The sequence below is a fragment of the Pinus tabuliformis genome, chromosome 8, assembly GCF_031772625.1.
Source record: "Pinus tabuliformis cultivar Carrire ecotype Pingquan chromosome 8, CPIR1, whole genome shotgun sequence".
Classification (NCBI taxonomy): domain Eukaryota; kingdom Viridiplantae; phylum Streptophyta; class Pinopsida; order Pinales; family Pinaceae; genus Pinus; species Pinus tabuliformis.
In genome coordinates this window covers 207424444-207449896 of record NC_142294.1, presented here as the reverse complement: position 1 = coordinate 207449896, position 25453 = coordinate 207424444, and positions in this window count along the sequence as shown.

Below are 25453 nucleotides of genomic sequence, written 5' to 3'. Positions count from 1 at the left end.
CACTGAGAACCATACCACATTCACGTTGATACATCAGAAGCGCTGGGATCGTGATCGAGAAGCCAGAACCGCCAGCATGCAGCATACACCCGAGGAGAAAGAACGGTGACAAGACCCCTCGCGGGGATCCTGTAACAGTTCAACCTGCTCAAGTGGAGACCGTTCACAGCACCGCCATCTGAGATCAAACACGGGCGCATGAACGCAGAACCATTCACTCCATCGCCAGCATCCTGTAACCACGAGCCTACAGGAATGTGCAGCCACATGCGGCAGGTAGATCCATCGCTCAAAAAAACTGGAAATCATGTGCAGCCGCGCGCAGGTAAGTGTTCTAATCCTTCTCTCCATCAAACTGCATGATTATTACTTCGATTTGTTTTGCATGGCATAAAGGTGAATGGTTGAGCGGCCTAAAGGCCAGTGATTGGCCACGTCGGTTAGTAAAGGGATAGTCAGAGGACGAGGTGGCAGCCACGACGAAAGAAACACGCAACAAGCACGTGAAGATCAGTCCCGTCAACCGAGAAGTGAAGTTTAACCGAAAAGGGCGGCGGCAGATCTGTGGGAATGAATGCGGCAACAAACGAATGTGCAGGCGGATGATGGGTGACGTCACCCAACGGTCCGGCGGGGACAGCTCACCCCCGCGCCACGAGCTGCGCCGATTCAAAATCTAATCGGCTCGATTAAGCGTGTATCTCCATCAACCTCACTTCAAAACTCGAGTCGATCCTCTGCTTACCTCTGCATGTTGATACGCCGAGCTCTCGGCTACCTGAACGCTGGTAAAGCACCTCTCGACCGCCAGCCAACTAAAGCTCTTCCCGAAGCCTGCGCACTGCTCCTACAGGAACGCCGTCCTACAGGAAGCAGTTTCTACAGGAACGCGGCTCTACAGGAAGGTGAAGTCTTCACGTAAAAAAAGGTGGCAGAAAAGAGGTAACCCTGCAACTCCTTCCGCAATTGTTTTCCAAAGGTGGCAAAGTCATTTTTTCACCAGCTGGTCATAAAAAAATTGGATTGCCGTGCCTATACTATCGCTCCTACAGGATAGCTGTATAATCAACTGTGGTCTAAAAATTCATTGCATGTTCTGTCTTTAAGACCGAATTTCCTGTATCCACCACCTCTGGTGTAAACCACTGTGTTCATCATGCCTGGCGGGTTTATCAGGCGAGAGCCCACTAATTCAAATGCATTAAGGAGAAACCCGGCAGTGGTTGAGCTCTTCACTAGAGTGCAATGGATGCCTTTCTGTGATAAACTACAGGGCTATGATGATGAAGTAGCCGCGGAATTTTTGCAGGCTCTGCAGCCTAAATCACAGACATTGGCCACGGTAACCTTCAGAGGTCTCAGCCTCGAACTCACCCCAGAGCATATCAGTCGGATTACAGAGCTGCCCATGGGTCTGCCGTGGGACAAAGAAGAGCGGAAGATGAGCCAGCAAGCAAAGAAGGAGTTCTTCCCACCGGAAGAGTCATTCACCGAAGACAAAAATGGAGTTAAAAGGGCAAGCCTGTTGCCGCCATGGAACGAAGTCAGTTTACAAATTATGAAATATATCACCTGTGAGGGTCGATATAGCATTGTATATGCGTATCACTTCAGGCTGCTTAACGAACTAAGACACCAGATTGACCTCCCTGCAACACAGAGGTTGAGCATTCCTTACTTTCTACTACAGTCCTTAATGGAGTGTTCCACCAAGCTCAAGGACGGAATTCCGGACCAGATAGCCCACCATGGGCTAGTCAAGCTCCTCGTGGAGGATGCTCTCCGCTCATATAAAGTCCCCCTCGCTTGGGAATCATTTAGGAACTTATCCAGAACGGGGAACATAAAAATGTTGCTTGAAGAAGCGGAATCCTCTAACGGAGAAGAAGAAGAGCCAGCAGCCGGGAGTAGGAAAGGAAAAAGCCAAAAAGTTCCGGCTCCAGCACAGAAAAAGGAATGAAAGAAGAAGGAAGAGGGAAAAGATGACAAAGTCAAAGAGGACACCCCCATCCTATCAGCAAGGGAACAGAGGTTGAAAAGCAGGGCAGTCAAAGCTGAGGTGGCCCCTGCCAGCCCAAGCACCTTGTCAGCTTCTGCAGTCAAAGCCAAACGCAAAAGCCACGAAACAAGGCAAGAGAAGGTGGTGAGAGTTGCATCTGCAGGAACGCAATCACAGGCTTCTACAGGAAGCCCAAAAACGCAAACTCAGGCCTCTACAGGAAACCCGAAAACAAAGACAAAGGTTTCTACAGGAAGCCCGAAGATCAGTAAGGAGCAGGCTTCTACAGGAAGCCCAAGAGCAACGACCAAGGCTTCTACAGGAAGCCCGAAAATTGTTGGAAAACAGGCTTCTACAGGAGGCCCAAAGACGGAGACAAAGGCTTCTACAGGAAGCCCGACAGTACAACCACAGGCTTCTACAGGAAGCCCGAAGACAGAGACAGGGGCTCCTACAAGAATCACAAGGCTGGAAAGAGGGGTTTCTACAAGAGGCCCGAAGGTCATTGCGAAACAGCCTCCTGTAGAGAGCCCGAAGACAAAGAAAGAATCTTCTACAGGAGTCCCGGAAGCGGGCAAAGCAGGGTCTTCCACAGGAAGCCTGAAATCAAAAAAGGAGGGACCCTCTACAAGGAGCTCCGAGGGAGCAAAACACAAAAAAGAGAAGGCTGACATCCTCGATAAGGAGGCAGCAGCGGCACTGGCTGCCCTCAGCACACCTCCAAAACCGAAAGAGAAAAGGGAGAGGGAGACCCCTCTGCCACCTGAAGCCAGGAGAAGCAAGAGGATGTCCCCGAGCAAGCCACAGCCTTCACCCAGCGGCCACACCACTTCAGGGGACGTACCTACTTCACCCAGTGCAAGAACCCCCTCTAAACCATCAGCTACCCCCGAAAAGGGGAGCCCAAAAATAACTTCCTGGACACGAAAGATAGGACAGTCGCCTTCTGAAGCCCGACTCAAAGAAATAGAAAAAGGGAAGGAAGCATCACCCTCATCACCATCAGGGGCAGAAAAGGCAGGGCCATCAAAAGCAGAAAAGAAACAGCCTGTTCCGGTCCCGAGTCCTCGGCCAAGGACGAGAAGCAGGGGCAAGGTTGCTCAAGGATGAGCAAATGGTTCAGCTGGTTCAGCTGGGGGGTGATGATGAGCCCCAATTTTGGTACAATTTGGGCTCATTTTGGCCTATTTTGCTTGCTCAAACCATTCATTTTTATTGTTTATGCATACACTTCTTAGTTTATTCATGTTGTTTGTAGGAGAAAGGATAGGCACTTTATCTACGTAGCTAATGCATTGTGATTCCACGTTTTGGCATTAAAAGGGAGCAAAAGACAACGAAAAGGTGGCAAGGAGACAACGAGTTGGCATTGCTGACGTAAGGAGAGGTTGTCCACGGTCTTGGGGGGCATTCCTCGTGATCCTCACCAAGAACTCCGAGCCCCACTCCATCCTCCCTCCGAGCTTAATACACGGCCAGCTGTTCTACAGGAACAGCAGTTCAAAACTGCTCTACAGGAAACAGCATTTATGATCATCCTACAGGATCAGGAGTTAAACTATAGATTGAACATCCGAGCTCCTAGAATCATGGATACTTGTTGGAGCATCGTTTTGTATAAGTATAGAGGCCTTAGCCTTGGTTAGGTTGTTGAAACTCTCGTGTTACTATTGTAATTTTGGAGCACAGCTCAAGTTTCGTTCTCTTTTGTAAGCCAATTTGGCAAGATATCAGATTATGAATAAAGAAGACAGTTTGTGATCTAGTTCTGAGTTTCTTAAGGAGACTATAGCTCTCAGGTTAGGGCCCAACCTGAGAGCCATAGATCCCCTCTGCTGTAGTGTTGTTCCCATTTCATTTCCAGCACTTTGAGCTTTTCATTTGTACATGCAATTCGAATTACAGGTTGTTGAGTTGGTCTTTTTCATGAGTAGATAGGATTTGCTTATGGTGAGTTTGTTTACAGTCGTTTAGTGTAGCAGAGGATAGATAGAGTCCATTGGAGCTCCAACAAAAAGGCTGTTAGGACTCACTGCCATCTTTCTTGAAGATTGGGGTGCAGCCCATAGCTAGCCACCAAAAACACGCATTTCTTCACTTGATGATTGTTGCAATACAGTCACTGTTACGTTAGATGCTTCCTTGTCATCCACTCATGCACTGCACTCCTTTACCACAGCTTCATGCACATTCTCCTTCACATTTTTTATTGTTGATCATTGAATTATGAGCACAGGTAGTTAGGTTGATGCACTTTCGGTTTGATAACAGTCATAAGCATTTGTTACATTTACACTTCTCCCTCTCGGCCCATTACCTTCTCCTCCACCTTGATCACACATGCACACACATCTTCTCGACCTTCACTCCGCTCTGCTATCTCTCCAAAGACTTTCACTCCTCGCATAGCTCCATTCTCTAGCCCTCGTTGTTGACCTAGTCCTCCATCTTCCAACCTACTCCCTTCATTCACTCCCTATCCCATTCCTTCACTTCTACATCCATCACCAACCTCATCCCCACCTTGCACATCTCCCCCTACCATTCCATTACTCCTCCATCACTCCAACCACTCACGGTAGGTCATCCTGTAGCCATTTGTAGACATCCTGTAGAAAACAGAGTATCCTGTAGGATCCTCCACAACCCTCCTGTAGGAGGCCACTCTCTCGGTTGCTGAGCATCTGAATGCGAGGAACCTCTGTGGATGGATGCTAAGGATCCTTAGGGACCTCCCCTAGCCTTCCCAACCTGTCCCACGCTTTCCTTCCTTCTCCATCCCATCTGCACAACCAAACCCTAATTAGCACACAATCATAATCATTCCACACATTTAAAGGGAAAATACAAAAACATGTCTTTCATGATGCAAACAGCTTAGATCCATGCATTTCCACTTATTAGAGGTAACAGCAGCATTGGTAGAAGTTTCCTTCACATTCCTTGCAGTATAGAGGTTAGACTAGTTAAATTAGGGTTTCCTAGGTTTACATGCTTTGATTTGCTTTCAGATCATTTTCGCCAAGTAGAGTAGTTTTCTTTGAGTTAGCTTTCGTCCATCATTGATAAAGCTTCTTTTGTGAGCCTATAGAAGTTGGCTTGAGCCCTAGCGGACTTGTGCCAGCTGACCAAGTGACAGCTGCGACAAGAGCTAGTACTTGTGCATACAGCACCGTCGCTTCCAAGTTTGTACGAACTACCGGGTTGATAAAATGAGAGACAGGAAGCCCCAGGAGTTGTAGCATTATTGCTACAATACTGGAGCTCACCAGTATTGTAAAAAATGCTATTTAGAAGTTAATAATATTCATGGTAATATTCATGATTAAAAATCTTGTCATATTGTAAATATTAAGTTTTTATCTACTTATTAATTAAATTTGTAGATGGTTATGGAATCATTACTTTAATTTATATGGTAAAATGGATGGTAATTTATAAGTATTGTTTATATGTTATATATTTTAATGTGATATGTATGTTATATTTTCTTCTATCTAAAAAATTGTTTATAATTTTATTAATAAAAAACAAAATTACAATAAATAAATAAAAATTACAAAATATCTAACATGTCTAACATATAACATATAACATCTCACATCTAACGCTCACACATATACCCTATTAACATCTCACATCTAACGCTCACACATAAACCCTATACTGGCTCCCTCTCTACACAATTATGTTGCCTGAAATCTCACACATAAACCCTATACTGGCCTCCTCTCTACACAATTATGTTGCCTGAATTTTAACAAAAAAAATATTCCATCTAATTTGTATATATTTAAATTTTATAGTTTTAGCCACTAAAATTTATCATTCTAATAATTTATAACCAATACCTTTAAAAAATTAAAACATAAAAAAAAACCCTATTTAGGTTAAGCAAAAATAATATCAAACATGACACTTTGAGTGCTTGTTACTAGTTTTAGTTTTAGCAATCATTATGAGGGTGTAACTCTCTTGATTATTATTATCCCTCATAACACATTCAGTAATGTGTTGACCGTCAAATTAATTCAATATTTACTAAAATTAAACAAACAATATATAAATTCCACATTACAAAAAAAAAATATATATATATATATATATATATTTGTCTTCAAATTGGTGCAAAGGAATTGCCTCTTATTTCGCAATGATTCTTTTTGTAGTTGGATTATACATTTTTGAGGGTGTTTTGAACATGTGTGAGGCTTTGTCGTTGCTTGTCCTCCTATGCAATTAGCACAGTGGTGCTTTTATAGCATAACTTGTAAATTGAAACAGAGATGGGACAAAGAAACAAAGAAGCCCAGTACTGAAGAGACGAGTGCGAAGCAAAAGATTCAAAAAGGGTGGGTTGGCTAAATATCGCATGATTGTCCTTGAACCAAACATTTTTTGGGTAATCAACACATCCGGTTGATAGAAATTATGGAAATTCCTCCATTGTTGATCTTAAAAACCATTTCAAACCTTGCCTATCACTTGCCTTTTCGTGATTAGAGTTTATACAAGCTTGAAGAGGTATATATAACACATGAGCTTTGCTTTTTTTATGAAGTGGTCGATCCACAAAGGTGATTGCAGCACAACAACGCCAAGCACCAAGCACAAAAGCGCCATTTTTTTAGACTATGATGAGGGTCCCACTATTCAATGACGTGTGCAATACTTTCATGGCATATTTGTTGGTTTTTTTTAGTAGTCTACCCAGGTGGATTTTTCACCTGAGAATTGTAGCCGGTCAACACCTCGATGTTTGTGTTCAGTTTTTTAGTGACATCTACCATCTCCCTTTTCCTTCCAGTCAAACATATCCCATCTCCTCTTGCGAGCTCTGTTGGCCATCCTCATCTCCCACAGTTTTCCAACCTACGTTATCCACCATTTTCCAACATCGTTATCTAACTTGAAAGTTGAAAGGGTGGTGAAATCGAAAGTTGACTTGAAATTCAAATTTATTTAGACTATGTCCATATTCTCTTCAAATTATGCAGAAAACCAATGCTTATTTTGTGGATGCTCCACGCCTGCAAAATTAATTCCCATCATTGCATCAAGGGCTTTATTTTTCAGGAAGCTCCATAATCAAATGTAGTCACCCTCAGTCCTAGATGAGAGCATCCTAGATACTTTTAAATCCTCCCAAGCACTAGTGCTTCTGTTGCCACTGCTTGTGCAACAAGATTTGAATTTTGATCGTGCCATCGCTTGTGGTGTTCTATACTTGGTCTTCTGGCTAAAGATCCCCAATAATACAGACTTATGCGAGAACACAAAAAAAATATGAAAATAAACATATACATAGAGATGCAGCGGAAATAAAATTCCATTCGATTAATATCAAAGAACTAAAATATGCTTACATACAGAAATGGAAATAAACTAGCTCGGGTGATGGTAGCTTATCTTTGAGAAGCGATGTGGAGGCTACATGCCTCTGAACTTTGTTACAATGAGGCTCAAGGGAATTTTTATTATTTAACAACAAGGGAAAACCCTAAACAACCAAAACCCTAACCCCAAGAGATGGAACGCCAAGAGTTTGTGGGGCCCGTTGGGGTTAGTTGGGCAACCAACTTCTTAGGGTCATAACTTGGTCATATTATCTATGTTTGGCATGTACGATACCTCATTGGAAAGATATATTTGAGTACTACAGGATTTTTAATAGTTTTGTGAGTATGTTCCTATGGCGAACCTGAAACAAATGCCATTTAAGGGGTCAAAACGGCTCTGGAAATTCAAGACTTGAAAAACTACTAAAAATAGTAAATGTTGCTATAAACAAGGAAACTAATGAAACCGGCTGGAGCTCTAGGTTGAATAGGTGGGTGGCCGCCAATATCCACCTGAATCAGTCCTCCTTTATTATGAAGCAATGGTCCCCATTGTGTTGAGAACCTCCATGAGGTGAGGAAATTTCTATTGAACCTGGTCCCTAGTGAAGGAGTCATACCAAAAGTGCATTTCTCCAAATTGGCACAACTTGTGTTGTCACTGTGTTTGGATGACCTATCGAATACGGTGGAGGTTCTCTTCCCAAATCTGGATGAACATTAGAATTTCATCTAAATACACCACCACAAATGAGTTGGTGAAGGGTCGCAAGATGTTGTCCATCAACCTTATGAAGGTAGCGAGGGAATTTCATCAACCTGAAAGGCATGACTAGCCATTCGAAAAGGCCCTCCTTGGATTTGAAGGTAGTCTTCCACACATTGGAGGGTTCAATCTGTCACTGGTGATAACCAACTTCAAGTCAATCTTGTTGAAATATTTTGGCTCCCTTAAGCTGGTCCAGAAGGTCATCAATCAGTGGGATTGGATACCTGTTCAGAAAAGTGATCTTGTTCAACACCCAATAATTAATATAGAGTCTCTAGGTCTTATCCTTCTTTTATACCAACACGATCGAGCTCTGACAAGGTGATGGACTTTTCCTGATGTGCCCTTTCTACCGCAGCTCTTGAATCTGCCTCTTGATTTCATTGTTCTTTAGAACAGAGCATTGATAGATCAATCCATTGGGTAGCGGCATGCCTGGGGTCATATCGATGGAGTTCTTGACCTGACAGTGTAGATGTACCCACGTGGGTGAGGTGAAGATGTCCCTGTACTCCTCCACAACCTTTTCCATCTGTTGCTGTTGTGCAGAGGAGCCTTGTCTAGAGGTCGTGGCCACAATCTTCTTCTTGCACTAAGGGAAAATCACAAGGAAAACAAATTTCCCAGTCTATTAAATGATCTCACTACATTGTTTCGTAGTGATCAAAGAAATTCCAGTAGGTAGTGTTACCTATGGTATCTTGTACAACTTATTGCTCAAAGTAATAATAACAGTGTGAGGCCTAGACTCATGCACAACATGTTTCTTCCACAAGTATGGTTGGCCTAATAATACATCAAAAACTTCAAGAGGAGCAACATCACACAGTAACTCATCTATGAAGGGCTTGATGCTATGTTGGCTTATGGGGGCTTGACCGAGGTTCAGAATTAGTTAGCCAAAAAAATCCCTACACTGCTGTCCCTTTCAGCATCAGCCCATGGAGCGTGGATTGATGTCTCACCCGAAGCAGTATGCGGGGATGCTGGAACTAAGTTTCCACACCCTTGAGATGGATGTGATGTTGTTTTATTTCAGTTATACCTGCCTTCGTGCAGTTTTCTTAGCCCTTTATTCCACCCTTCAGTACCTTCACGAAAGGGTACAATTAGCTTCCGCGCATCCCTAACCTGGGGCTGATATACTTTCGTGACGCTAAGCATATTACTTGTCTTATTAACAAATCTTAGTTAGCTTCGCGTAAACAGATGTTCTTACTTGCGTTCACTTAACCAACACAATTACATATATTCGCGCATCATATAAGCATTATAAGTGAAATTCATACCCAATATAACCAGATGCATAAACAGGAAATAAAGACGCAGAAATTGTAGAATACTTCTCTTTATTGATAATTCCCAACTATTACAGACTTGACCCGCCCTGCACACTCAGTTGCAGGGGTCCGTGCACTCAGTTGTGGACTTCTAGGCCTTTGTGCACTCAGCTGCAGAGCCTCTACCTACGCTACGACCCAAGACTTAGACTTCTACTTCAGAGCTATCTCTCATACATGTTCGATCTTTCTTGATTGGTTCATTTATTGATTTCACTAACTACTTAGAGCTTAACTCTATTTATACAATCCCATGGTCCGTGGACCATGGGTAGATCTTTTACAGCCGACATTACATTTCCAAAATAAGGGTAGACAAACCTATGACTCTTTAACATCTACGCACTCCGTGACCACAAAAATGCAGAGTCTTTACACTTGGATTACAAAATTATGACCAAAATATGAGCTTTTAGCCCCAAAGCTACCCTTGGGGGATCCCGCGCCCAACAGGCTCCCAACACAAACATCATGACTCGCCGTCGAGTCACTCTGTAGGTGCATAGAGCTTAGCGTGAAGACATCCCAACACTATTTGGATCACCGCAACTTTGGTAGCGCACTGAGTGGCCACCTGCTGGACTTCTTCCATGCGCTGCTTGGTGACTATTGTTGAACTGTTACCCTGAATCTTCTATTGATCTGCCTGCAGTTACGCGAGCTTTCCTTCAATGGAGGCTGTGATGCATAAGCCTCGTCTATCCCTGGCTATAGGCGCACTTTTAAGACTGCCTCTTTATGCCAAGCAGCATCCACCTGTTCCTTGAGTTCCTTTGCCTCCTACATCCGTGACAGCCTCTATGTAAGGGCAATCATCTGTGCGGTCCCTTTGACATTGTCATAATTTTTTTGTAGCTCGTGCGCCTCTATCTCTAGGAAATCTACATTTGGGTCCTCCTGTAGGGTGGTGAGGACCTCAAATCACTGCTAAAAAAGCTACATGTAGTTTGATACTGCACTTTCAACCGCCATTATTGTTGTTGTAACAGTGGCGGTATGTTGTTCCTTGATTTCCAGTGGAGTTGAGGGCTGAGCCCGCAACTGCAATTTTGCGATCTAGAGGAACATATTCGGGTAACCGGGTAATAGGGTCTGTACCCTAGGTTTCAACTTCCATTTCCACATCCTCCTCATCCACAAGGATTTCTTAAGATTCCTCCTTGTTGGCGTCCAGATTAATGGCCTTCCCCTTTTCCTGCAAGGTGAGCTTGGTCCTCTATGGGTTTCGTGGTGAGATGCGCACTGAGATCATAGCCTGCTTATCCATCTTAGGTCTCGGTGTTCTGGGTGATTTAGGGACCTTAACTATTGCTCTGGTTCTCTTTAGGGCTTCTACTATCGTAATTTCCTGCATGGATTCCTCAAGTGTCAACATCATTCTAGTCAGGAGGTCCTGCATCTCTGTCAGAAATGTCGCAAACGCTGAACTTGCTCTCAAAGCCTCAAAATTCGTAAGGTCCATACACACTTGATAGCACAACAACTGGATTTTCAAAATGCCAAGTCTTTTTCGTTGGATAGCCACTTGTAATTTATAGGGCCTTTTGAATTCAAATTCGAGCGTTCCCCCCACATTCAGCCCATCAATGCTAGATCGGCAGCAGATTTTCAAGAATCCGAGCCATAAAGTTCACCTTAAATGCCTGTTGCTCACTCCATTTGGCCTCAAACTGACCATAAAATCATGAATAGTGACTTTAACAGTCACTTTCTGGCAAACCTGCACGCTAGCATAGCTGTCTTTGCGCTGTCGCGAACCCTGTGACACTTCGTTGTGTTATGAAACCAGCTCACAAAAAGATAGAAAAGAGAGATCCACGCCTTAGAATTCAGCCTCTTCGAGGGGGAAACCTCCTTTACATTACATAAATGAACAATTCTTGGATGATACAAATGACAAAACCTCCTTTCTATATATAGGAGTCTAAGGAGTCACAATATAATCCAGCCGACCTAACAATAATAATATAAAGCCACAAAAATAACAATAGAGGGATTCTATGGGGCACAGAAATAACAATATGGGGGTAATAGGGGCACAACAATATAAATAGGGGTATAACTACAATAGTAATGGGGTAATCACTAGTATTATAGGGACCCAACATGCCCCTCTCCTTCAAAAAAGTGTTGTCCTCAACGCTTGAGTAGTTCTGGATACTTCTGCATAAAATTCTCATCCTCCCATGTGGAATCTTCAGCGGATAAGTTCTTCCACTTGATAAGATACTCTGAAATTGATCGATTTCGTAGCTGTCGAGTTCTTGTTTCTGTGACTGCTTCCGGTTCCAATATAATTTTTCCTTCCTCGTCAAGTTCTGGCAATATTGTTTGAATTGGGAGCTTGTCACCTATAACCTTCTTTAAACATGAAACATGGAAAACTGGGTGCAATCGAGAAGCTGCAGGAAGCTCCAATTTGTATGCCATAGTACCAATCTTTTGCAACACCTTGTACGGACCATAATACTTTGGTGATAATTTATTATCCTTCTTAGCTTGCTTTAGGGACATTTGCTTATATGGTTGTAGCCGTAGGAATACCCAATCACCTACATCAAAACTTCTTTCACTGCGATGTTGATCTGCCTGTTGTTTCATTCTATTTTGTGCCAACACGAGGTTATCCTTTAAGAGTTGGAGGACTTGTTGTTGATGTTCGATGTGATGTTCCACTGCCTGAACCTTAGAATTTTCTCTTAAATATGATGTGATGGATGGTGGTTGATACCCATAAAGTGCCATAAATGGGGTCATTTTTGTTGCTGTATGGAAGGAAGTGTTATACCACCATTCAGCCAGAGGCAACCATTTGACCCATTGTGTCTGTTTATCAGATACAAAGCAACGAAGATATCCTTCCAAACATTTGTTTACTATCTCAGTTTGCCCATCAGATTGAGGATGATAAGATGAGCTATGAGCTAACTGAGTACCAAGACAAGAAAATAATTCTGTCCAAAAATTTCCAGTGAAAATGGGATCTCTGTCACTTACAATAATCTTTGGGTTTCCATGTAGCTTTTGAACTGTTTCCATAAATGCAGTAGAAACTGTACTGGCTTTAAATGGATGTGATAATGCACAAAAGTGTGCATACTTGGTAAGTCTGTCAACTACCACCATGATGACACTCTTTCCCTCAGACTTGGGTAAACCTGTGATAAAATCCATTGAAACCTCCTCCCAACGTTGGCTTGGAATGGATAAAGGTTGTAATAGACCCGGTGTCTTAATTGTTTCAACTTTATTTTGTTGGCAAACCAAACATTCCGCCACAAACTTTTGAATATCTGATTTAAGGCCATCCCAAAAAAATTCCTTCTTAACCCTGTGGTAAGTTTTTAAAAATCCTGAGTGCCCTCCTAAGGGAGAAGTGTGCAATTCCATAAGAATCTTTTGTTTTAGCTGGGAATTCTTACAGAGGTATAAGCGATCTTTGTACCATAACGAATCATTTTGCCAGCTAAATGTATCAGAAGTACTGGAATCTTGTTGTAGCTTTCGAATAAGTGCCCACACTTCTTCGTCATTCTTCCATTCCTCCCTTGCTTCGTTTATCCAATCTGGTTGGATAATAGAAATGGCACACAACAATGCTTCCACATCCTCATCCTTTCTTGAGAGTGCATCTGCCACCACATTTTGCTTCCCTTTTTTGTAGATGATTTCAAAGTCATAACCCAACATCTTTGTGACCCACTTTTGTTGCTCTTCAGAGGATAATCTTTGTTCTAAAAAGTATTTAAGGCTATCATGATCCGTTTTTACCTTGAAGTGTCTTCCCATTAGGTAGGGTCGCCATTTCTTAAGTGCATGGAGTATTGCCAACATTTCCTTCTCATAAATAGCTTTGCTTAAAAACTTTCCCTTGATTGGACGACTTTCAAAAGCAATGGGTCTTTCATCTTGCATTAGAACAGCACCAATTCCATTTCCTGAAGCATCACATTCCACAATAAAGGTTTTTGTGAAGTCCGGTGTAGCTAAGACCGGTGCTTGGCACATTGCCTCTTTAAGATGTTCAAAGGCCTTTGTTGCTTCCGAAGTCCATGAAAATGAATCTTTCTTCAATAATGTTGTTAGAGGTGCTGCTATTCTCCCATAATTCTTAACAAACTTGCGATAATACCCTGTCAACCCAAGAAATCCTCGCAGATGCTTTATGGATGTGGGGATTTTCCATTCCTTAATGGCTTTAATTTTGCTAGGGTCTACCTTAACTCCTTCATGAGATACAATATGACCCAAATATTCCACCTCCTGGACTCCAAAGAAACATTTGGATCTTTTTGCATATAATTGTTTCTCCTCCAATAGTTGTAGCACCCTGTCAACATGTTCAACATGATCCTTCCAAGACTTGCTGTAGATTAGTATATCATCAAAAAATACTAACACAAATTTTCTAAGGAATGGTTTGAAAATTGAATTCATCAAACCTTGAAATGTTGAAGGTGCATTGGTAAGGCCAAAAGGCATGACCAAAAATTCATAATGACCCTCATGAGTTCTAAATGCTGTTTTCGGAATGTCTTCAATCTTCATTCTGATTTGATGATATCCCGAACGAAGATCCAACTTGGTGAAGTAAATTGATCCATGCAATTCATCCAGTAATTCATCAATAACAGGAATGGGGAACTTATCTTTAATAGTGAGCTTGTTGAGCTCCCTATAATCTGGACACATGCGCCATGATCCATCCTTCTTGTGCACCAATACTACTGGAGCTGAGAAAGAACTTTGACTCGGTTGAATTATACCAGCCTCTAGCATTTCTGCAACCATACGTTCAATTTCACTTTTTGGGACATAGGGATATCTGTACGGCCTGATGTTTGGAGGAACACTTCCTGGAATCAGATGAATAGCATGATCATGATCACGCATAGGTGGGAGACCTTTGGGAGTCTCAAATACCTTGGAATGATTGTCCAGGACTTTTTGGAGATCTGGAGAAATAGATGATTCCAATGTGGAAACATCTAGCGAACATAATTGTGCAATTACACCTCTTTGCTCCTTTTTTAGAAGCTTTGTCATGCCATTAGAGCTGATTATCTTTCCTGGTTTCCCTGCAATACCCCTTAATTCAACTTCCTTTCCTTCCACAGAAAATTTCATGAAAAGTTCTTGAAAATTAAAAGCTATTGTACCCAAGGATTGTAGCCATTGGACTCCTAGTACAACATCAGCACCTCCCATTGGAATGGAAAGCATTGGGCTAGTCAATACATATTCTCCCATGGATAGCTTGATATTATGGCACTTTCCAGAACAATTTATTGTTCCTCCATTTGCAATCATCACTTGACACTCTGGTGCTGGATATAGGAAGCAATTCAATTCTTTTGCTACCCTACAATGAATAAAATTGTGGGTGCTTCCTGAATCAATCAACACTATTACCTTTTTCTTCTTGATTTGTCCTTCTATCTTGATGGTTTGAGGAGTGGTAATTCCCGCCAATGCATTACAAGATATGGTCGGATTTATTTGTTCTTCATCTAGGCTTTGTTCCTGGAATATATCCTCTTCTTTTGACCTTTCTTGCTCCTTTTCTTCTTCCTCTTCACAATCTATGTAGAATAATTTCTTCTCAGCACACTTATGACCTTTTGTGTATTTGCTATCACAATTGTAACAAAGCCCTTTTGCTCTTTTTTCTTCCAATTGTTGTGGTGTCAACCTTGTAGGTTGTGGAAGACTATGGGCAACAACACTTCCGTCTTTATAGTTGTGAGTGGTATGCTTCCTAGTTGCCATAATTTTGCTTTCCATTTTTCTTGCTAACCTGAATGCCTTCTCTAATGAATCAGGTTCCCAAAGGCGCACATCATGTTGGATATTATCCTTTAAAGACCCTATGAACACATCAATCCTATGCTCCTCTGGAATATCTTTTACCCTTATGTTCAATTTTTGGAACTCCTCAATGTGCTCCATTATTGAACCCTTTTGTTTGAGACTTATCAATTGGCTAAAAAAAGTGTTGCTTTTTGTATCCTCATAATGTGCTATCAATTCTTCCGTAAAAATTGCCCAAGTGATAAATTGTTTACGAGAACAAAGCCATTGATACCATACAAACTGATTTGGTTCCAAATATAAAGTTGCCATACGTACCTTTTGTGTGTTTTGCACATTATTGAGATCGAAGAATTGCTCCATCTGTAATATCCATGTGGCGGGATCCTTGCCATCAAACTTCCTCATATCGATTTTTGGAACATGGTGAGTCTTCGATCCAACATTAGAGTCTATGGAATCATGATTAACATTTCTTTTGTTCTCATCATGAGTTTCCTTTACTACCTTTTCACCATTAGTGACCCTTTCTTGTAGCAACTTCTTCAATTCATCCATCTTATCATCCATGCCATCAATTTTAGCGTCCATGCCATTCACCTTAGCTTCCATGCCATCCATCTTAGCTTCCATGCCCTTTATCTTAGATTCCACGCCATTTATCTTAGCTTCTGTTAGCTTTTGTGAGCGTGACATTTGTTGCACTTGTTCTTGTAATTTTGATATATCATGTAGCATTTCTTCCTCTTCTTCATGAGTCATGCTAGAGCTTTCAGGTTCCTTACTAGGTGTTTGCATTTTCTTTCCTCGGGGCATCAGTTACCGATAATAATGCTTTACTATGCCCTTTGAATTCCGTTAAACCAAGCTTACACAAAAATTTAAAAAAAAACTACACACCTTTTTTCACTTTATAGAAGCCTGATATTGAATCTGATGTATCTCTGTAATTTCGGATCATCCAATTCTGAAATTGCTACCTGTAGTAGCCTTCTGCGTCCTCTTTCCAATGCCACAAGTCTGAGCCAAATTGGATTCTCCAAGGAAGAGTTATGTGAAATCTCCCACAGTGACTTGATTTTAGACTGGTTCAGTAGAGCGAACTTGTACGACGTGCCACGAGTCACTGTTTCAACTTTTGAATCTAAAAAATACATTCAAGAAACTACAGTTCGTCCTCTTTCTGTACCTTTTTACGAAATTTCAATCCGATCCTCAGAGAGAAAGTTATGACGATTTTCCCCAGGTCACCTGTTTTGAATGTAATTCAGGAGTCTGCAAAAAGACCAACTTCCTCAGATCATATCTCCGAAAATATCCCGCAAAAAGCTCTGAAATTCGGACCCAAGGTTCAACGCCAATTCTTCTCAAATGGGTTTTTTTTTGCGACTTCTGAAACGTCACAGAAAAAAAGTTATAGCGAAAATGCCACGATGACCTGTTTGGAGCAGCGAAACCCTAGAATCCAAAGCTCTGATACCAAATGTTATGAAACCAGCTCACAAAAAGATAGAAAAGAGAGATCCACGCCTTAGAATTCAGCCTCTTCGAGGGGGCAACCTCCTTTACATTACATAAATGAACAATTCTTGGATGATACAAATGACAAAACCTCCTTTCTATATATAGGAGTCTAAGGAGTCACAATATAATCCAGCCGACCTAACAATAATAATATAAAGCCACAAAAATAACAATAGAGGGATTCTATGGGGCACAGAAATAACAATATGGGGGTAATAGGGGCACAACAATATAAATAGGGGGTATAACTACAATAGTAATGGGGTAATCACTAGTATTATAGGAACCCAACATGCTTCACACAGTTCTGAAATTGCACAGCTCCCCAACCCGGGAAATGTAGTATATAGTCTCATGCCTCCTTTTAGCTTCCTGGAGCGCTAAGACTATGCTTCTGTCACCTAGTTAGATGGTTGGGCCACTTGTGTATGGCTTCAATCAACTGCCATTCACCTTTCCTAGGAAGGGATCACCATTCAACTTAACCAACTGGACCGCGCCACCGTCGGTAATCTCCTTAATAACATAGGGCCCCAGCCAATGCATTCTGAATTTCCCTGGAAATTTATCAAACTTACTGTCATACAACAACACCAAGTCATTCACCTTAAAAGTGCACAGCTTAATATGTCGGTCATGCCACGCTTTTTTGCACTGCTTTTGGACCTGCTGGTGAAATCCAACGAAAAATCTCTCTTCTTCAAGCTCATCCAACTGCACGAGCCTCTCTTCCAGGGCTCCACGATCCGTCATACCTATGAGCATTGTTATCTGTAGACTAGGCACGATGTATTCCATAGGCATTACCGCTTCAACCCCGTATACCAACCTAAAGGGTGTCTGTCCTGTTAGCTTTTTGCATGTTGTTCGATAAGCCCATAATACTACAGGTATGCGTAGGTCCCAATCACTTCAAGCACTTTGTTGAATGCCTCCACTGTCCCGTTAACCTGTGGGTGATGAGGTGTGCTCTTTTGGTGATACACTTGAAATTCTTCCATCAGCGCACTAATCGTTTCGTTCAGAAAGTGCATACCCCGATCACTCATCAAAATATTTGGACATCCAAATTGCATCAGTACATGCTCAAATAGGAACTTCGTGGCAATCATGCCCATGCAATTCTTCACCAGCTACGGTTCTGCCCAACAAGTCAAATAATCTATCGCAGTGATAATGTACCTCGCGCTTGTCTTCCCTTGGGGCTGAATAGGTCCTACAAAATCTATTGCCCACTTTTTGAAGGGTTGTAATGTTATTTGTGGATTCAAAGGAATTTCATCCCTCTGTGATGGCCTACCTTTTCATTGACATACATCACACACCTTGCAATATGCTTTTGAATCCCGATGAAGGGTTGGCCACCACAACACTACACGTAGAATCTTCTGCGTGGTTGCTCTCCCTGCATAATGTCCTCTCGCAGTGCCCCCATGAGTGTCTTCAAGGATGCTGCTTCGTTCAAACTTAGGTACATGCCTTCGCAATATCTCAGCAGTCCCCATCTTGTATAGATGCCCAGCAATGACAGAGAAATCTACTGCGTGCACCACCAATTCCTTCTTTTGTTGGACAGAGTATCCTTCCGGAGCAATTCCTGTTGTTGGGAAGTGTATTATATCCTCAAAATGTCCATCTATGATGCGCACAACAAAGAATTACACATCAAGTAATCCTTCCTCACAATTAGTGGGTTCCTCCCCTATCTCGATGTGCGATAGGTGATCTGGTCCCACGTTTAATTGTCCAGGCTTCACAACAACTTCAAAATCGTATTCTTGGAATATCAAGAGCCATCTGCAAATTCCCCCCCCCCCCCCCCCCCCAACACAGGCTTATTGACCAGGTACTTTAGCGTGGAGTGATCCATATGCATCTTAAAGTGACCTCCTAACAAGTAGTGTCGATACTTCTGGAGTGCATACACCATAGCTAGCCCCTCGCACTCAGTGATCGAATAGTTCTTCTTTATTTTGGATAATATATGACTTGCGAACATGATAGGGTGGACCAATCCTTCTCCACCATCTTATGTTAGTACTATCCCCAGTGTTATACATGACGTGTCAACATGTACATGAAACTCTTTCTTCCAGTTCAGAAAGACTAGAATCGATGCGGTAATCATCTTTTCTTTCAATATATCCAAGTTTTTCTTATAGTCATTGTTTGGTCAATTTAGTGGTGTCTAAATTGCAACTTTTAAATGTCAACCCGGGGCTCGTAAGCTGATGAAGTGAGGTGTACTATATGTACTTAGGTAATTGTTTTCTTAATCTTTTGTCATTTTTATCTTTTTAGTTTGTTTTTGATTGTATCTTTCCTAATGTGATGTGATGGAGATGTAATAAAGCGAGTGAATGTGGGTCATTGTGATGATTTCTAAGTGATTTCTTGAAACTTAAAGAGTATTCTAAAAGGAAACTTGAACAATAACTGAAATAAAATCAAAGCTTAAAATCAAATAAAGGACTAATGGCATCAGCCCAGTATCTCTGCTGCTGATGAAAATGAAAATGAAATCTATATTAACTCAATGAAAAGCAAGAACAACTACTTTATACTACTTTACACTATTTTAACTCTTCATTAAAATCTAATCAATGTGAAATCTAAGTGAGACAAATCACACCATTTTAACCTTTTCTTAATCATGTGAGAACAATTATGAACAGGTCAGCAATGTGAGTCTTAAAGCAAAATAAACCAAGTTGCACTAAGTGATATTTTGGCTCTCAATAAAGATATTGGATTATGGAAAAAGAACCATCAATAGATGAACAACTTGAGAAGAAAGTAAAGTGCAAGTTAAAGAAATGATACTAATGAAAATCAAACTGCAGAAAAATAAAAGGTCAGCAGCCTAGACAAGATGATCACACATGCCACTATTTGTACAAAGAAAAGAAAGAAAACTGTCCCGGGCTCGCCTAAGAAACCTGCATAACACACTGATCAGTCATGAACAAAAGTGCAGAAATGTAAATCAACAGAATTCAAAGTTTATGTACAGCTATTATACATGTTGAAAACGTAGCAATTAAAAGACATCTGTACAGCTATTATACATGAAACAAGAAGAAAAGAAATGCTGGAAATTAAAAGTAAAACTACTGTACAGTGGCTGCCGCAAACAGGGGCCCTCTGCCTACTTTAGCCAATCCAAAAAGCAGTTACACGCTTAGAAATAGAACAGTCTTCTCATGTATTAATCATCAAAATGTTAAGTACAGTGGGGAGCTCAAAATTACAAAATGATTACAGCAACTGACTAACTATCCAGCGTTCAAAGACGCTTTATTTATAACAGAGGAAAGCAAACTAACTTAATGAAAACTAAGCTATTCAAGCAGTTGTGTATAAACACGTAATCTGGCTGCGTCCTCGGATTTAGGCAACGGTCGTTGTGGGCATTCAATCTTCTGTTGGATTCGTGTTTCCCACTGTCTTCGTGGCTGAGGAAGATGCCACCTGTTCTTCACGTGCTCCAAAACAGAACACGCAGAGCCGTGCCACCGCTAATGACTTCTGTTTGACCGTATTTGCCTCCTCGTTGACCACGGGTTTTTATGACCGGTTTGGGTGAGCTGGAAGGATACACACCATGTCCTTGGTTCCACGAACTTGCCCATGTGGCTCTTCTTCCCTGAGGACACCTGGAACATATCATTTAATAAAATAGCTGCGGAATCCGGGGTTGGCTGCGGAAACCGGGATCAGCTGCGGAAACCCTGTGTGAGCTGTGGAAACGCAGCACTTTGAACCAAAATTCTAAACCAACAACAGTCATTAGCATAATTAGCAAACCATGTAAAAAGTCCTAAAATACAATGATTTGAGCAATTTGATGGAGGGAATGAGTGGCAAAAGAAGGAAATGAATAGGAAAAGGAGGCTGAGAAGATGTGTGAAGAAGTGCAGGTTTGAGGCTCAACATACCCCCACTGTGAAGGTGTTGCATGTCCTCATGCAACCAAAACTTTGTCATTGTTTTTCAATCCATGTGCTCAGATGCTTCTGCCAAAACATCTAGCCTTCTTCTCTTTCTCCTTGCTGCCAAAATTGTCCTTGGTTTTCTGACTAAACACTTGAATTTCAAATTGATCAATGCCCTGCTCAGCTTCTTACATTTTCTCTTCAATTTTCTGTTCTTCTTCTGCCAGAGTCCTAAGTGAAGCATGGTATTGTCATGGACAATTTTGTCCACCTTGCTTTGTTCTTTCAATGCTTCGTTTTCTTGTTTAATATGCCGGTTCAGGACTTCTAGCTCAAACACCTCCTGTTTTAAAGATTGGACCTATTCATCAAGGGGCAATATAGTGCTTGGACCTGCAACTGATTGCTCCAAGGTCTCCAAATAATTGTATACCTCCTGCTGGTCAGGGTCAATTTCAGGTGTTCTTCTTGGGCTATGTTCAAAATCAAATTCTGTTTGAGGTTCTGGCTGAAAGGGGCTCTCTTCACGTGGAGGACTCAACTCAAGGTCAAGCTGAGTTGGAGCCTTTTCAGGTGTACCTTCTCACATATCAATGAAATGTGATTGTTTTCCTTTAGTCACACTCATTTTTTCTTTAAGTCTACTGCTTCTTCTCACTTGTGCACTAATGCTCTTTTGCTGGGCACCTTGTTTTTCTTTCTGTTTCTTCTTTGAGAGGGCAGCAGCTTGAAGTTGTGCTAGTCTATCAGCCAAGGTTTGAGAGTCTTCTTCTACTGAAGGTTCAGGTGATGGATATGATTCTTGAACAATTGTTTTCCCTTTATCCTTTTTCTGTTTCTTGGTTTTATTTCCCTCTTCTTCTTTTTCTTGAGCAATTTCTTGAGTTTCTACTGTAGGAGGATCTTGGGCTGCAACATTTCTTTCTCTTCCCCTACTTATTTTTGGGATTCTAGGGGAACTGCTAAAGGCTTCAGTCACCTCTTGGAAATGGTTTCTGATTAGAAACTTTTCCCATGTATCCTTGTTATTTTTCAATTGCTCTTCTATGAGAATTTTAATGAACCCGTGATGATACAAGTGGGGTTCAATATGGCCTACATTCTTTTGGACAGTGGAACTCATTTTCTTTAGGCTTGCTAACAGAAAGTGGGGTAAATTGAGGGCATGGCCTTCCATGAAATTCATCATAATCCTTGCATGGTACATATACATAATGCCAAAGCGGCCCTCACATGTGATAAACTTTTGAACAAGTAATAACAATGCAGTCCATTCTTCCTTAATTATATGCACAGGAATCCCTTTAGTAAATATTGAAGTGTCCATACCTGGGTTCTTAAGCATGTCTTTCCATCCCTGATCTTCCAATCCTCTGTTCTTAAACCATCTGTCTCCCTCTTGTGGTAAACTGGTTGTTGCTGCTATGGTGTTCTCTGTTATTGTGAATTTTAGGTCCCCTACTTCCACGGTGTGTCCATTGAAGGATCGAGCAAATGCTTTCGTGACCTCCTTATTATACCCTCTGAATTTTTGAATAAACTTCAACCACTTTGCCTTCTTTAATGCTTCCTTCGTCTGTGGATACCCTTCTAAATACTTCGGACCCTCAGGTTCAGCTCTAAGCAGCTTCCCCATCTTCGGCTCTCAACTTCGGCTGAAGCTTTGACTGTGTGTGGATGCTCAAGGAGGATGCTCACGGGAAAAACAGGTGGATTACGGCTGTAAGTGGAGTAGCTGTAACGTAATGCAAGGCGTATTGCAGAACTGCAATCGGGGTTTGAAACAGAGTTGTGGAGTTTGCGGCAGAAATGAGAGTGGAAATAGTGTGAGTACAAGGGAGTGGAAGACAAACACGAGAAATGAGTTCAACGCATGCGGAAATGGAGTGATAAGTGGACGAAATAACGGCTGAATCCTTTAGAGTCGGGTGGCTTACGCACACGTCTCAGCATTGGCTGCGGAAATGATGGTAAGGAGAGTCGTGGTACATTGGGTTACGTCACGGAGGTACGGCCAATAAATGAATGCGCAGCCCCATTTCGAGTTTGAATTAAGAGTGATAATGGAACCGTTAGAAAGGTATGAGGTGGATTATCGTGGAGGAGGAATGGGATGATCTTGCCGAATCATTGCATTTAGTGGCTCTTTCCACGATTTAATAACTATGCATAAAATGACATTAAATTGTTGTTTTGAAAATATTTTGATCATACCTTCATAAGTTCGCCATTTGTTGATTAAGATTGCTGATCCATTATTGCTTTTTGATCTTGCAGATGCCTCATATCCTTGCTATTCTTGGTGATGATGATACCTCTGACTGTGACTTTTGAAAACAGAGTGCTGCTGTAGAGACAGAGTGTGCTGGCTGCGGAATCATTTCGAGCTGCGGAAACTGGTGCGAGCTGCGGAAACGGTTCCCAGCTGCGGAAACTAAGACAACTCCCCTTTTTGCTGCACAAATTTAGTTAGAAAAACAACTAACTGAATGAAATAGTCCTGAGAGGGACTTTTATTAATGGAATTGAATGAAATGGAAATGGAATGGAGTGAAGTGGAATGGAGATGAAGATGAGATGGAGGTGAAGATGGAAATGACAAGTGAGGTGGAGTGAAGATGGAGAGAAAGAGATTTTTTTTTTTTGAAAATATAGAGTGTCAGGTGTCCCTGATTTTCACTCCATATTTTCTGTATAAGACCGCCAATCTGAGATTGGTTTTCAGGCTTATACACATTTTTTTTTTTTTTTTTTTTTCCAGAAAGAAACAAAGACTAGGCTGATGGAGGAGAAGAATTCTTCTCCACTAGTCTCATTGCAGAATTCTCTTGAAACATGTTGACAAAGTCCTCTTTTGAGAGTGGCTTATGATAAATTTTGGAGCCTTTTCAGGTGTACCGTCTCCCAAATCAATGAAATGTGATTGTTTTCCTTTAGTCACACTCATTTTTTCTTTAAGTCTACTGCTTCTTCTCACTTGTGCACTAATGCTCTTTTGCTGGGCACCTTGTTTTTCTTTCTGTTTCTTCTTTGAGAGGGCAGCAGCTTGAAGTTGTGCTAGTCAATCAGCCAAGGTTTGAGAGTCTTCTTCTACTGAAGGTTCAGGTGATGGATATGATTCTTGAACAATTGTTTTCCCTTTATCCTTTTTCTGTTTCTTGGTTTTATCTCCCTCTTCTTCTTTTTCTTGAGCAATTTCTTGAGTTTCTACTGTAGGAGGATCTTGGGCTGCAACATTTCTTTCTCTTCTCCTACTTCTTTTTGGGATTCTAGGGGAACTGCTAGAGGCTTCAGTCACCTCTTGGAAATGGTTTCTGATTAGAAACTTTTCCCATGTATCCTTGTTATTTTTCAATTGCTCTTCTATGAGAATTTTAATCAACCCGTGATGATACAAGTGGGGTTCAATATGGCCTACATTCTTTTGGACAGTGGAACTCATTTTCTTTAGGCTTGCTAACAGAAAGTGAGGTAAATTGAGGGCATGGCCTTCCATGAAATTCATCATAATCCTTGCATGGTACATATACATAATGCCAAAGCGGCCCTCACATGTGATAAACTTTTGAACAAGTAATAACAATGCAGTCCATTCTTCCTTAATTATATGCACAGGAATCCCTTTAGTGAATATTGAAGTGTCCATACCTGGGTTCTTAAGCATTTCTTTCCATCCCTGATCTTCCAATCCTCTGTTCTTAAACCATCTGTCTCCCTCTTGTGGTAAACTGGTTGCTGCTGCTATGGTGTTCTCTGTTATTGTGAATTTCAGGTCCCCTACTTCCATGGTGTGTCCATTGAAGGATCGAGCAAATGCTTTCGTGACCTCCTTATTATACCCTCTGAATTTTTGAATAAACTTCAACCACTTTGCCTTCTTTAATGCTTACTTCGTCTGTGGATACCCTTCTAAATACTTCGGACCCTCAGGTTCAGCTCTAAGCAGCTTCCCCATCTTCGGCTCTCAACTTCGGCTGAAGCTTTGACTGTGTGTGGATGCTCAAGGAGGATGCTCACGGAAAAAACAGGTGGATTACGGCTGTAAGTGGAGTAGCCGTAACGTAATGCAAGGCGTATTGCAGAACTGCAATCGGGGTTTGAAACAGAGCTGTGGAGTTTGCGGCAGAAATGAGAGTGGAAATAGTGTGAGTACGAGGGAGTGGAAGACAAACACGAGAAATGAGTTCAACACATGCGGAAATGGAGTGATAAGTGGACGGAATAACGGCTGAATCCTTTAGAGTCGGGTGGCTTACGCACACGTCTCAGCATTGGCTGCGGAAATGATGGTAAGGAGAGCCGTGGTACATTGGGTTACGTCACGGAGGTACGGCCAATAAATGAAAGCGCAGCCCCATTTCGAGTTTGAATTAAGAGTGATTATGGAACCGTTAGAAAGGTATGAGGTGGATTATCGTGGAGGAGGAATGGGATGATCTTGCCGAATCATTGCATTTAGTGGCTCTTTCCACGATTTAATAACTATGCATAAAATGACATTAAATTGTTGTTTGGAAAATATTTTGATCATACCTTCATAAGTTCGCCATTTGTTGATTAAGGTTGCTGATCCATTATTGCTTTTTGATCTTGCAGATGCCTCATATCCTTGCTTATTCTTGGTGATGATGATACCTCTGACTGTGACTTTTGAAAATAGAGTGTTGCTGTAGAGATAGAGTGTGCTGGTTGCGGAATCATTTCGAGCTGCGGAAACTGGTGCGAGCTGCGGAAAC